The sequence below is a fragment of the Rattus norvegicus genome, chromosome 3 (assembly GCF_036323735.1).
Source record: "Rattus norvegicus strain BN/NHsdMcwi chromosome 3, GRCr8, whole genome shotgun sequence".
NCBI classification, from domain to species: Eukaryota; Metazoa; Chordata; class Mammalia; order Rodentia; family Muridae; genus Rattus; species Rattus norvegicus.
In genome coordinates this window covers 94,281,505-94,297,364 of record NC_086021.1, presented here as the reverse complement: position 1 = coordinate 94,297,364, position 15,860 = coordinate 94,281,505, and the positions used below count along the sequence as shown (strand labels likewise).

The following is a 15,860-nucleotide window of genomic DNA, read 5'->3' as shown; positions in this document are numbered from 1 at the left end:
ATGTTGGTTTTTCAGAAAGGTTACAGGTCATCACACTGGGTATCTTGATGTATCATAGTATTATGCATTTTGACCACCAGATTTGTATTAGTCTTCTACAGCTGGCTGTGGATTTTCCATGAACCCAGTCATATTTAATTCTAACCATAATAATAACATCAACAATGGAGGGCTTCAACGGCATCGCTCGCAACATAATTGGGATAAGCATACAACAATACATAAAACTATGACTCAGGGAATCATAATGAAAGACATTATACAAAGATTGGAAGACCCAGAGGACTTGGAAAATTTCTGCACAATAGATTTTAAGGATAGGAGAGGGATGCTGCTTTCATGAATGCTTGAGAGTATAGCTGACTATAAAAGACCTGAAAAGATTGTACCAATCAAAATGACAAAGCAGATGGAGAAATTTTTTCAGAAGGCCATTCTCCAAGAAGAAGACCTATAATGGACTCGCCTGCTGTCTTGCTGTCTTGCTCCTCTCTTGCTCTTCCTTTCTTCCCCATCTGTTTCCGTTCTCTTTCCTCCTTCTCTCCATGTGCTCATGGCTGGTCCCCCTCCTCCTCCTCCTCCTCCTCCTCCTCCTCCTCCTCCTCCTCTTCTCCTCCTCTTCCTCCTCATCTATCTATTATCTATCTATCTATCTATCTATCTATCTATCTATCTATCTATCTATCTCCCCCCAGCATCTCTATCTTTGCCTTTCTCTGTTGCTACTAACCTCTTGACTCCCCTGCCCTGAAAAATCTCTATTCCAAACGAAAAAAAAAAAAAAGAGAAAACCTATAATGTATCAGTATCTGCTAATGGAGGGAGATCCAGTAATTTTATTCCTTCTTCAGGCTCCAGAACTCAGTGTTAAAGAACCAGATATATATCAAGGCAGTATTCATTGGACTCAGGAAGGGGAATATAAATTTTTACATGTGTTCATATCAACATAATTATTCACCTAATTGTCATGAATTCAAGAACAGATCATTGGATGAAGGGGAGAATTGGCATCAAAAGACACAAACACAGGTCAAATGCTCATGGATAAAATCATTAAATTAAAATAAGGAATAAATTTTGCAATAATTATTACCTTAAAATGAAAATTCTATAAAATTGATTTGAGGTTTCATTTGTTATCTTAGAGTCTAACTTCTTGTGTTTATCAAATATTTTGGATATAAGTCCTCTGCCAGAAGCAGGGTTAGTGAAGATGTTTTTCTAATCTGTAGGCTGCTGTTTTGTTCTATTGACAGTGTCCTTTGTCTTATGGAAGCTTTGAAGTCTCATGAGATCCTGTTTATAAATTGTTGATCTGAGGGACTGAACCATTGGTATTCTCTTCAGGATATTGTCTCCTATATCAATGTGTTCAAGGCTATTTACCTTCTTTTCTTATATAGTTTATTCAGATTTATGTTCAAGGTTTGGATCCACTTGGGTTTGAATTTTGTACAGGGTGATAAATATGAGTCTATTTGGTGGACTTCTACATTTATTTCAGACAACCAGTGCTTTGATTTTTTTATGGCATGTTATAACTGAACCCAAATAAATACCAATTCAAATTTATGTAGACTGTATTAAGATTATAATAAAATGTGTCTGACATAAAAAAAAGACATTCATTTGTTGAAGATGATTTCTTTTTTCCATTTTATGGTTTTTGCTTTGTTGTCCAGAATCAACTGTCCATAAACATGTGGGTTGATATCTGGGGCTTTGACTTTATTGCATTGATCAACCTGTCTATTTCTGCACCAATACAATGAAGGTCTTATCACTATTGATCTGTAGCAGGGTTTGAGATCAGGGATATGGATTCCTCAGCTCAGGGACAAGACAAGGATGCTCACTTTCTCCCCATCTATTCAATATAGTACTTAAAATTGTAGCTAGAGAAATAACACAACAAAAGTAGCTCAGGGGAATACAAACTGGAAAGACAGAAGTCAAGGTATCACTAAGTTCAGATGATAAGATAGTATATATGAGCAACCCCCAAAGTTCTACCAGAGAACTCCTACATCTGATAAACTACTTCAGCAAAGTGGCTGTATACAAAACTAAGTCAAAGATATCACTAGTCCTCTTTTGCACCAGTGAAAAAGGGTGGAGAAAGAAATTAGGGAAGTAGCACCCTTCATAATAGCCACAAATAATATAAAATATCTTGGTTTAACTGTAACCAAGCAAGTGAAACACCTGCATAACAAGAATTTCAAGTCCAAGGAGAAAGAAACTGAAGATATCAGATAAATCTTTAAAAACCTGTTTATAAAATATATAATTTCTCAACTATCCAAAATATTAGGATGAAATATGAATTGTGAGGATCTTTACAAATCTAAAGGAATAAGTGCAACTGCTCTGTGAGCCAACTTGTCAGAATGATACCAAGATAGGCAGATTCCTGAGTTTGAGTACAGCCTGGAACAGAGGTAATTTAGATTCAGTTATTGTAGAAATGCTAATTTTGGGTTGGGGCCCTATCCAGCTAGTTTATTATCTGTGCTAAACAGAGGCAGGGAGATCTCTAAATTCTTTTTCATGTTAAAAGAAAATATGTGTTTGATTTTTTTCTAAGAAAAAAGGGCTGGGGTCACAGGATGCTAATTCATAGGATAATCAAAAGGAAACCAGAAGTTAATGACCTGATTGTTACATAGAATAAAAGACTGGGCTTGTGATCTGTAAGCACTGACCTATTCAGAGAATGTTTTAGACCAGCAAGAGAAAAGTACTTGGAGAACTCTCTAGAGCAGAACATAGAGAGAGCTATATAGAGATCACTAGAGAAAGCAGATCAGAGTAAAGGAAAGCAGATCTGAGAGAAAGCAAGCTAGAAAGCTGTCTTGAACAGAGTATGAAGTATAACCTGCCAGTTTGGATTCCCAACTTCACTTCAAGTTGTTTGTTTCTAACATTCCCAGATACCCCTTCTCTCAGGACCCATCTCCAAGCAAGGTTGATCCTCAGCAACTTCTGATCCAGATATTTAGGCTTTTGATATGGATCTTGAGCAATTACGGCCATGAAAAGCTTAGGCCCAAGCATGGTGGTATAGTATTTTAAACCTTGGTGAAAACACCAGCAGATTTATGAGTTCAAGGTCATTCTGGAACAGAGCAAGTTCTAGGTGAAAAGGAGCATAAATCCAGGCATGGTGGTAATTATCTTTTAATCCCAGCATTCAGGAGACAGAGACATGCAGATCTCTAAGATAGTATACATGAGCAAACCCCAAAGTTCTACTAGAGAACTCCTACGTCTGATAAACTACTTCAACAGAACAGAACACAGATTGTCAGCTGGAAACCATCACTGACTTTGAGTCATTCATCCTCATTGATAAGTGGCTATTAGCCCAAATGCTTGAATTACCCTAGATGCCTAGAACAAATGAAACTCAAGACGGATGATCAAAATGTGAATGCTTCACTCCTTCTTTAAAAGGGGAACAAGAATACCCTTGGCAGGGAATAGAGAGGCAAAGATTAAAACAGACACAGAAGGAACACCCATTCAGAGCCTGCCCCACATGTGGCCCATACATATACAGCCACCCAATTAGACAAGATGGATGAAGCAAAGAAGTGCAGGCAGACAGGAGCCAGATGTAGATCTCTCATGAGAGACACAGCCAGAATACAGCAAATACAGAGGCGAGTGCCAGCAGCAAACCACTGAACTGAGAATAGGGCCCCTGTTGAAAGAACTGGAAGAGCTTGAAGGGGCTCGAGACCCCATATGTACAACAATGCCAAGCAACCAGAGCTTCCAGGGACTAAGCCACTACCTAAAGACTATACATGGACTGACCCTGGACTCTGACCTCATAGGTAGTAATGAATATCCTAGTAAAAGCACCGGTGTAAGGGGAAGCCCTGGGTCCTGCTAAGACTGAACCCCCAGTGAACTAGATTGTCGGGGGGAGGGCGGCAATGGGGGGAGGATGGGGAGGGGAACACCCTTAAAGAAGGGGAGGGGGAGGGATTAGGGGATGTTTCACCCGGAAACCGGGAAAGGGAATAACACTCGAAATGTAAATAAGAAATACTCAAGTTAATAAAAAAAAAGTTAAAACATCTTAGTATTATCAATGAAGTAGAAAATTTGGAAAAACAAATAAAAATCTTTGAAAAATCGGGGTTGGGGATTTAGCTCAGTGGTAGAGCGCTTGCCTAGGAAGCGCAAGGCCCTGGGTTCGGTCCCCAGCTCCGGAAAAAAAAATCTTTGAAAAATCAAATATAATTTAAGAAACTACATAATCAATTTATTGAATTAAATATCTTCTAAGAGTCAATAGAGAAATATCTATAATTTTTCAGTCATGTTTATATAGTTGTGATTAAGTTTCAATTGTTGCTTCTGAAATTCTCTTTTTCATACATCAGTGTTTTTGCACAGAGAATAATAAAGGGAATGCCAGAGGACTCTTTATCAGGGTACTGTCTTCTAAGTAGATCATTCAAGTGTGTTGGTTCATGTTCTGCTAATTCTGTTACTTTGCCATCATGTCAGGGAATTTGCTGATCTTTTACTTAGATACAGTTTTCTATTTAACCAGCCAACATACCATTTCCTCAGTCATTTCATCTTCTATGGATATTTTCTAAGCCTCTAGTGTGACATCCAAACTGATTTGAAATCTGCTAGTGAGAAAAAACAAACCTCACTTTCACAAACTGCATATAGCATGTGTTTCCCATCACTTCTGTAGGATTATTGAGGACTTAATCCTAGGAGTCATGACTTTTGATCATTGTATGACCATCTGTAGGCTTCTTCATGATATGGTCATCATAAGTAGAACACAGGTGCCATGTCCTGACTTAGTTTTACTGGGTTGGTGTGGCTGAGCACTCCTTTTCTCAATGCTGTTTGATAGTCTGTTTATTGTTCTGTGGCCCTATTGAAATAGATAACTATTACTGTGACACTTGCCCTTTGCTGAACATTGCCAGTACTGGCACTTACTTTAATAGAGTTCTCATTGTTGCCAATTCAGAAATGGTTGTCTTTGTAATCTTGGCTCTTTGTTTTGTTTCATATGTAGTTATACTATTCACAGTGAGATATTACTCAGCCGAGGAGACATAGAAAGCTCTTTCAACTTGTGGGTCCTATATCTCTGTGGTTATTTTATTCTTCGGACCTTCTAACTTTTCCTACCTTAGATCACCTACTACTTTCCCTGAGGACAAAATTGTTCTTACAGTTTACACCATCATTGTTCTTGTGTTTATCTTCTTTATATATTATCTAAGAAATATAGAGATGTAAATTGCATTAAAAACCATATGGCATCAAAGATATTTTCAGAAGAGAAACATAGCTTTTTTATAATATGTTAAATAAATGCATATAGTACAAGAAGAAATACAAGGTTTAACTATTGAATATCAATTACTCATTCATAACCAGAAGAGTAGATGGAGAGAGAGAGTCCTAAATGAAAATGTGTTGTCCAATTGAAAATGAGTAATGCCTTTCATATTAAAATTTGTGGGGAGTTGGAAGGGTGACTACAAACTATACTACATTTTTGTGTTATTGCAGAACCATTGAAGTTATTTTATTTTGATTCTTATATGATGGTCAAAAAATTTCAGCAGTATTTATAAATAAAATAGTTTTCAAAACACTTTTTATCAATATCTTTTATATTCTAATAAGATTATGTAAATCAATCTTGCATGGTGACAGTCTTAACTAAATTCTATCAAGGTCTAATCAAACATACTCAACCTGTGGGGGGAAATGCATGAAACATAATAGGCTTTATTTCTTTTGAGTAAACATTTATTAGTTTCAACACTCTAAGACCATGTATTTGAGTAAATCATTTCATACAGAATAGTCCTGAAGTATACACATGAAAAGTAAATTCATTCATGTTGTGATGTATATTACTAAGAAATTCTTTTCTCTTGAAAAAATAAGTTGGTTGTTGCTTTGGTCTTACTTATTGTATTAAAAGGTTTCATTTGGATGCTTTTATACCTGGATGCCTCTATGTTCCTTTTTCTTCCTTTGGTCTTACTTCTTTATCAGTTGTGTTCTCCTCTGTCCTGTCTCCCCTCTCAATGTTCCTTTCCTCCATTTAAACTGTCTTTCTTTCTATAGTCACATCAATCATATTCGATCACCCTGTAGACATATATGGACAACCTTTATTCTCGTTTAGTGAGGGGAAGCCCAGTAGTCATATAGTAAATGAGAAAAAATGTTTCTTGATTTGAAGGGCTCATGTCTAAAATACATAGTGAGTTGTTGGCCAGTACTGTCCAAGAGACTCTCAAAATACACATCATCTTGCTATTGTTCTACTTTGATCAAAGAGGTGAAAAGTAGTTGCTTATGGATGAAGAAACCACTTACTTCTGAAAGAGTCCCAAAGACCCCTGAACAGGATCACACTGAAATGACTCCTCCTTCATGATTAGTTTTCCTGGTTTCAGACAGAAAAATGAAAAACAAAACGAACAATTAAACAAACAAAAATGCTTCAAAAGATGGAAGCAACCAACACTTCTACTGAGCTCTGAATCACATCAACAACTAGCACCACCCAATAACATAAAGGATAGAGGATTGGGATAGAGTAGTGGCAGGTATACCTTGGCAGTAAACAGCAGCTCTCTAACAGAGGATGAGACCCACTTCATAAGAAGAAAGCCATGCTTAACACTGGAAACCTATCTAACTACTCAGTTCTAGTCAACTCCTAGAAATTGAGAAGTTCCAGAAACAATTATTAAACTAAAACAGCATAGTCCCAAACAACAATCTGAACTTACCCTTTGCATTCACAAGTAACTGTACAGCAAGGAAACACTCTGCACGTTATGGAGGTAATTACTGAAAATTACTACCAGTCAATATTCAGAGTTATGGAGTCATCTCTCAATGACACCTAAAATTCTCTTCCACACCTAAGGCTTGGGAAACATTAAGGAAAGGAATTGGAAATGTTGCAAGAGCCAGTAAATTAGAGTTTCCTGTGATATGATAACTTTTGAAAATTCAGAATATAGTATAAATCTCACAAATATGACTGCCTAAACAGTAGCAAATTATGGGGAACTAAATACACATAGTAAAATGGATAGGGAGAAAGGAGTGGTAGTGTACCACCAAGTCTCAACATTCCATAAAGAACTATAGGAAATTTATGAACATTTAGAGTATGAAAAATAGTTTTTACCAGGGAAAACATACCTATTGGTTGCTAAATATCAATGGCCACCACTATAAATATACACGTAAGTATCATTATATTGTCTAAGTAGGTTTTATTTGGGAAAACGTGAATGCATACCCATGCAATATAAATTAATAAAAAAGTGGTCATCAATTTGAAAGATAGCAAGGGGAGTTATATGTTAGGGTTTGAAGGAAAGAAAAGTGAGGAAGAGATGTACTTATGCTCTCAAAATAGAAAGAAAACTGAAAATATTTTTTAAAAAATTAAAAATAATGATCAATATATAGAGAACAACACACTGTAGTATTCAAGCCAAAATAGTACATTGCAAACCATAAACACAAGATTCAAGGGACACAGTAGAATGTCAGATGGAAAAATTTTAAGTGTCAGCAGACCAGGACATAAGCTTTTAGATAAGAGATTCTATTTATTACAGGGAAATTATGTTCATGATATCTTTACAATCTGCTCCATTAAACAAGACTTGTACAAGCATAACAATATCTGACATGTTAATATGGATCAGGGAATATATCTAAGGCCCTACCATTGATAAAGAACTATGGAAAATTAATGGTTGCTAGGATAGTAACTGTGCTACTCTCTAAGGAGTGAGAATTGGTGTCTACAATAACACAGAGAACACTAGAATATCACAATGAGAGAAGATTCAACAACTCAGGCTATAAATATACTAATGAAATTGTCAGTACCAAAAAGATGAAGGCAGCAAACATATAAAAGTTGTACAACACCATTTACCATGAGATGGATACAATTTATAATAATACTTTCAACACTTCTTTATCTTTTGCTCAACCAACTTGGCTCCACCAGTTGGCTTTAATTCCATAGCTACATAGCCTGTATAGAGTTAGTAGAAAAGAAAACAAAATCAATACTCATGACTTTAAGAGTTATAAGTCTTTACAAATTCTGTTACCCAAAAGAAAAAAAATGTTTCCATAAATAAATATTATATTAAGAGAAGACAGAAAATATATAGTTGCACTGATTATGCCAAGATCAGGTGAAACAGGAGTTCCAAAGTAAAATAAACCTCTAGATTTTTCTCATAGTTCACAAATATATTGTAGATGTTTCCATGTATATATTTTTGTCATTGCTCTTTCAAATAACAAATGTCCAGTATACATATACAAATTCACTAGATAATTCAACTAAAATCTGAAACTTTTCTGCATATACATAATTTAATAATCTATTAAATGGGAGACTTAGTAAAATATTGATTTGGATATATGTTGTTGTAAATAGGGAGGCTGTTTCTCTATTATTAACCTTTTTCTTTGTTCCTAGGCTAAACTGACTCCATGAGAATTGTATATTAGTAGTCTTTAAGTATTTTTATTTTGTCCAATGACATTACATTTTGTCTTGTATTATTGCATTCTTGGATACAGTATTTAACAATATATAAATTCTATTGTGAACCAAGCAGCATTACATGATAGCTGAGGCATTGGAGAAATAGTAAAAGTAATTAAGAAAAGAAAAATAATATTGACATGCTCATTTATATATTTTTGAAACATTGTTATTACATCATTTCTATGGTCATTCACAACAATTTTAGATGTCACAAATAAGCTCTTATTATTTTCCTCAACCGTGTAAGAAATTCTTATAGCAGTAAGTATATGTGCCTAACAGGCATTATAGATATTATTAGGCATAGTGTTTGTGTGCATGGGTAAGGATACAATCACATTTTATACTGTGTCTCTATAAGTTAAATTCTTATAAAATTTAGAATAATTATTATTCGCCAGATGAATGTATCATCAAAATGCCTAAACACTCAGAGGATAATTTGAATGTACTTGTGTAGCATATGTGAGATTTCACATTTGACTCTGAGGACCTAAGAAAGTTTGGAGCAACTTCTTTGTAGTACTTAGGAAAGGATAATATAGTAAGACTCCATAGTTAAGGAATAAAATCAAGGAAAAGTCTATGAAATTGATAAACTGAAGATAAAACACACTGACCAGATCCTAGTCCTTCAAATATAAATTAAATTTATAGCATTGTAATGGAAGTATGTTAATTTTATAAAACTTAACGTTTATGAATTTTAACATATTTTATTTTATTGTATTTAAATTATACTCAAAATACCTAGAGTAAAATAAACATATATGCTTTAAACTTTCTCTTTTTGTCCATTTATTTCTTTTATTCAATTTCCAAACACTTAAATCTTACAGTATTAACTTATTAATCTGTTAAATGCACCTCATCAACTTAACTATTTAGGAAAAATATATGTTTAATTATTCATAATAAGTTAGTACACTTTAATATCCATGTTTATTATTTGTGAATGGGTGTATATGGATGTGGTCCTGGGGACTGGATCAAGGGCCTTGCACATACTATTAAAGTATTCCACTTTAGTTATATCTCTGAATATAATGTTTACAGTTTTATAGTTAGAAACTTACTATGAAATATATCTACAGCTCCAGATTCTAATGGTCAATCTAAAACTCAATTCTGTTACAAATATATATATATATATATATATATATATATATATATATATATATATATATTCTAATCTTTAACAGTGCTTAGATTTTGCCTGTCATTCAAAAAGTTTATTTCTTATATTTCTTCCATGGTCTAAATTTTAATGTGACTTTCACTGAATTATTGGATGGAGTATTCAGTAAATAATATGACAAACATCCCTTATAATAAAAAGGAAGGGGCAGGTGAAGCAATATGTCTCTGACAAGATTTCCTGAGATAATTGCATCTGTAGTTGCTATTCTAGTATATTAGTTCTGTTAAATTGCTCATTTAGCAAATGCTTCAGGGGTGAGTAGAAAGGGGCATGGCCTTTGTCCCTCTGGGGACTGGGTATTTGGGCACATTACCATATACCTATAAATATTTTGTGAGAAAAAAGGTGTTTATTTCTCATATATTCCTAGGAAAAATTTCAAAGATGAATTTTGAAATATATATATACAGTCAAATGGGTATTAGGAAGATATTATTTAATAGACAAAGAGAGGAGAGAGGAGAGAGGAGAAAGAGAGAGAGAGAGAGAGAGAGAGAGAGAGAGAGAGAGAGAGAGAGAGAGAGAAGTCCTTTTAGCCCTTCATGGTAGAATCTAACATCTATCTCTGGTCTTCTATAGGATTGTCTGTGGAGTTTTTCCTCTGTCCATAGTTTTGAAATCTGAAGGCCAGAGTAGATAAATCCAGAATACAATTTAGGCTGTTAAAACTCAGGTCTCCAATTTACATGGTGCAGATTATCTTGCATATGATTCATGACTGCAATCAATCAAAACAGAAAGAGTAAACTATGAGCAATGCATTGGAAACAGTCTTCATCTCCAATAGAAAGGGTAAGTTTATAAATCTAATTAAGCTATTTATCTTTTCTCCTATTCACAATTAGCTCATCTTCATTTTCAATTCTCCAAAAACTGATATAACCCAATCATGTTTTCTCCATTGATAATGAAGTAGTAAAATTTGTGTTTGTTTATCTTACACTGTTCTGTAAGAAACTAGACTTTGCAGACTTCTTTGCAGAATGAGGAGTCAGGACAAGAATAGATATTTGGCCTGTGGATAGGCAGTCATTTTTCACTAAAGCTGCTGTGACAGAATTGGATGTTGATGAGACCAGTGTTAGGTTAGGGTCCAGAAAAAAATTTCTGTTTAAAATTCACCCTGTGGATTCAATGTAAAAGCTAGTACAAGGGAAAAACGACCAACTAACTGAACAAACAGAAAATTCAATTCTACTTAAATTATAAAATACTCTATAGTACTTTGTTAACTTTTCCTTAATTTTTCCCTGGATTGTCTCATAATCTTCATCCTGTGACCATTAGTGACAATGACTTTATTTTTCTTGTGACATGACTCTTCTCAAAAGTATAATAGCAATTATAATGCAATTGCTGTAAGAGAGATAGGGGTTAGAACACTTTGAGCACAAAGGCTTGGGTTCTGTTTCTCGGTCTTCTCTGTCTGTTATTAGATAAATGCAATATGCTCGGACAAAAATGAGAGGAGGATGTGCTAGATGTGACAAACTCAACAATTACACACAAATCTTGCAAAGAAGTGCATTAGTATTAGAGGCACTCTCCTGTGTAGTTCCTCGGGTAGTGCTGAGGAATTGGTATTTGCATTGGGCTCTCTGTCCACAGATAAAAATGTGGGATACGTGCTTTTGAAGAAGAAATGTTATCAGGTTGCTCCATGTGGAACTTTTAAAGAGTCTGTCTAAGAAAATGTGTTTACATGGAGTGCTTGAAGTGCACATAGTGAGCCATGGCTGGAACAGTGATGTTGAGAGCCATAATGACTACCTTAACCACTGTGTTTTGTAACAGTAATAATCATACAGCATGTGATTTCTTCATTTCACCTGCCCACTTGTCCATTTAGAACAATGGAAAGAAGAGACAATGGGGTTGCCTGTGTATGAAAAGTGAAAGGAAAGGAAAGCATAAAAGTTGTTTCTTACTTTCTGATTAAACACATAAGATAGGCAAATTCCTAAATGTCATTGGTGATTTTCTAAATAATCTCTAGAATCCTCAAATTTATTTTCTGTGTGATTTAACAAAATTGGTTATGTGTACATATACATGATAATATATATCTTATAGCAATTATGTCCTGTATATGTATATAAAGAGAGAAATATACCTAAAGATGATATACCTGATAGAGATAGAGAATGAGAAATAGAAATAGAGATAGAAACAAGTATCTTTGTATGCATACATCCCAATATGATTTATTGTATTTCTTTCATGAAATTTTAAGTAACAATAAGTGTAAACTGTTGGGCTCAAAACATAGTCAAAACAATGCAATTTTTTATAAAGCAGTGGAAAGACATTCCATTTTGATATTCCTCTAAAAATAGTAGTTCTGATGAGTACTTCTAGTCCTTCTCTATGATGGGGGCTGGAGGGAGAAAGTCAGACATGGGATACCCTACAGGACAGTCTGCATCTTGTGGCTTTTGGCTTCAATGTTACTAATAGAATTATATTATCAATTTTCCATGTGTGTATTTTTCATCCAGTTACAGTCCACAAGGTCCAGTAAGGCAAGTTATATATTTCCAGTCATCACACATGACAAGAACTTGCTTGTTTATCACACGGCAGCCAGAGATCACCCTGAACCTAAAGCCAAGCATATGTGCTCCAAGTCTAATAAACCCTTCAATTTCACAAAATGACATTAAAATACAATTTTATTTCTTGATCTCAAATGATGACTCTTCTCTAATTTTTACATTCCTGGATAGTACACTATTAAAGGAGTTCTGTTTCAGTTTTCCCTTCATTACCAAAATCCTGTTGTGAAGATGCTCTTTAGTTTTGATGTTCGTGTTTTTAGAGTTAGTAATAACCTTAAATATAATTTCTATCTTGTGGCCACCATAGGACCACAATTAAGAAATCATTAAGGATGGTTTCGCTATACCCACTTTTGGAAGAAAATTTGGATTTAAAATAGATAAGAATTTAACAAATAAACAACTTGAATTCTTATGAAAGGGAAAGCTGTGATCAAAGAGCCAATAATGAAAGTCACCAAAGCGTGGGCACAGGTGGGGATAGTCACATGTCTGCTTACTTTGTTCAAATTGAGTGAACTAACTTTTACATCAACACAATAGAATGAGATTGTTGAATCATACATAACTATATGTGAACAATGTGGCACTCAAGTTTCATATTTCCTTTCCTTTTTTAAATGGATTTTTTAAAATTTACATTTAAAATGTTATCCCCATTCCTTGTTTCCCATCCATAAACCATGTATCCCATTCCCCTCCCATTTCAGTGAGGATGTTCCCTCACCCAATCACCTACCCCTTCCTGCCCCCCCACCCTGACATTTCCCTACATTGAGCAGGGGGTAGTCCAAGGGCTTCTTCTCTCATTGGTGCCCAACAAGGCCATCATCTGCTACATATGCAGCTGGAGCCAAGAGTCTGTTCATGTGTTTTCTCTGGATGGTGGTTTAGTTACTGGGAGCTCTGGTTTGTTGGTATTGTTCTTATGGGTTTAAAAATACCTTCAGCTCCTTCAATATGCTCTCTAACTCCTCCAATTGGGACCCTATTCTCAGTTCAATGGTTGGCTGCAAGTGTTCACCTCTGAATTTGTCATTCTCTGGCAGAACTTCTCAGGTGACAGTTATATCAGGCTCTGTCAGCATGCACTTCTTGGCATAAGCAATATTGTCTGGGTTTTTGGCAATATGTATGTGGGCTAGATTCCCAGGTGGGTCAAACTCTGGATGGAATGGGCAGATAAGGGGAGTTTGAGTCACTAATCAATGTGACACACTTCTCTAACTCTGTATCTCACTATATACATTGAGAATTGGACTGGAAACTGACCTATGTCCCATGAGATTTTAATTTATCTGTTTAAATAATTTCAATTGCCTCAAACTCTGAGCACTATATCACTATCTGAAGATGATTTCTGTTCTAATGATACCAAGTACAGTCTTAAAATTTAACTATTTCATTTACACTTATCCTTTTTGTTAAAAATAGATTTGTACAGACAGGGTATTTTGAATAGTTTTACCTTCTCTAATTTTTGATTCATCCACTGAAACTTAAGATAGTTATAGAAAAGTAAACAATGACTTCTACAATCAAAATAATATTGTATAGTAGTAAATTAAAATAGTGAACTGACAAATTTTACTATGTGACATACAAAGATTTCACAGCAAAAGAAATAATCACAGACAAAAACAAACATCTTTCTAAGTTTACAAATACCATTATTTTGCTAGACTGAAATCTGACCAGCAAAACTTCAAGACTGAAAATGTTTCAGAAAGGTTAGTGTTTCTATAAACTAACTCATATAAAATTAAAATACAAGGTATCTTTTTCTTAAACCTTACCATTTCTGAAAAGTCATCAATCCTATAACTCAGGCCACACTTGTATATAAGATACATACAGGACCAAAGATAAAAGTGCAAACAAAACTCTCTGGAAGCATAGAAGAAGTGAGAAGTCCAATTCAGTTCTCTTTTAATTCTCCTCCAATACTTTGTTTGTTTTGTTGTTTTCATTAAATAAGATAATAGTTCACGAATTTACATACATTATTGAAAACAGCTGATATATAACAATAACAATGATTCCTTTAGCATTGGGTTAATTTATTTATGTTGTAGAAATTATGTTTTATAAAACTATTATTTATAAAGTAAAAATAAGAAGCTTTATAAGTGTTGCCAATAATATATATATATACAAAATTTTAATTTAAATTGATTTTTATGATTTTGAAGTATAAAAATTTGACCACTCAAATTTATCATCAGGTAAAGAATTGCTGCTTCCATGCCAAAAAACTGATATCTATGCACTGGGCCCATTTGTTTGATGGAGGAAATCAGCTCCTCTGGCATTCACGTACGTGGGATGTGTGAGTGCACACAAAGACACACACGCGCGCGCGCACACACACACACACACACACATACACACAGGAGTGAGAGAAAAACCCAGAAATATAAAATAGTTAATAATAATAATAATAATAATAATAATAATAATAATAATGATAGAAATTCTAGGTCAAAGGGATGCAGCGAAATTACATTTAGGACATTTTTCAATCCCATAAAATCCAAACATTTCAATACATAATTGAAAGTAAAATTTAAAACCTAGCATTGGAACAATGGAGTTTTTCACATAATATTGAATAGTGATAAGTCAGAAGACATACTTACATACACATAAATATATATATATGTATATATTATTATTTTATAGAATATTTTTCAAGATTAAAAAGTCAAAAATCTCTAAATATGCTCATGCTTGCAGGTAGGAAATTTATCTAATGTAATAAACCTAAATGTAATAAAAACATTATAATACATATTTCTTTGATCATTAACACTTTAAAGTATGTTCTAAACCCTTATTTTTCATATCCACAGTAAAATGATACATGGACTATAAGAGTTGCTATTAAAATATGATTAACTGAATTTGTGAAATGTAATGTTAAATGAGAAAGTTGCAATAAACCAAAAGATGAGTGAATTGTTTGAGAATTTTGTTTGAATGGAATCCTTAATCCTAGTGGTTCATTTCATTACTGTTTTCATACACTAGAGCACAGGGAAAGAATCAGCAATGGGATCTACAGGCGTGTGTGAATATATACGTGGAGAAAAATTTATCTTTTCAAACTGCTAAGAACTGTTAATGAAAATATTTTGGCTTATAACTTCCAAACACACCCTACAGACTCATATGATTTTTTCTACATTTCACAAGTTTTTTAATCATTAAATCACTATTTCAAAGAAAGAACAAATTAAACACTTCAGAATATCAACAGGAATCAAGCATCTGAACAGTATTCATACTTTTATTCCTCAAATGTAAAAGCTATTACCAAGTTCAGTTAGCTTCAAGTTGAAATATGAAAAGATTCTTTGGGGATTTTAGGGATAATATTATGGTGTAGGACGAAGGGATTTCAATTTCTTGACATTTATCCCAATATATCATTTCTTCTTCTGCAGGTTAAAGAATTGTGACCATCCTCTTATCTATTATAGTCAATGATAAG

General features: G+C 34.1%; 1 pseudogene; it reads left to right on the top strand.

Annotated features, from left to right (window-relative positions):
• Positions 4,413 to 5,289, top strand: Or4p24-ps1 (olfactory receptor family 4 subfamily P member 24, pseudogene 1; annotated as a pseudogene).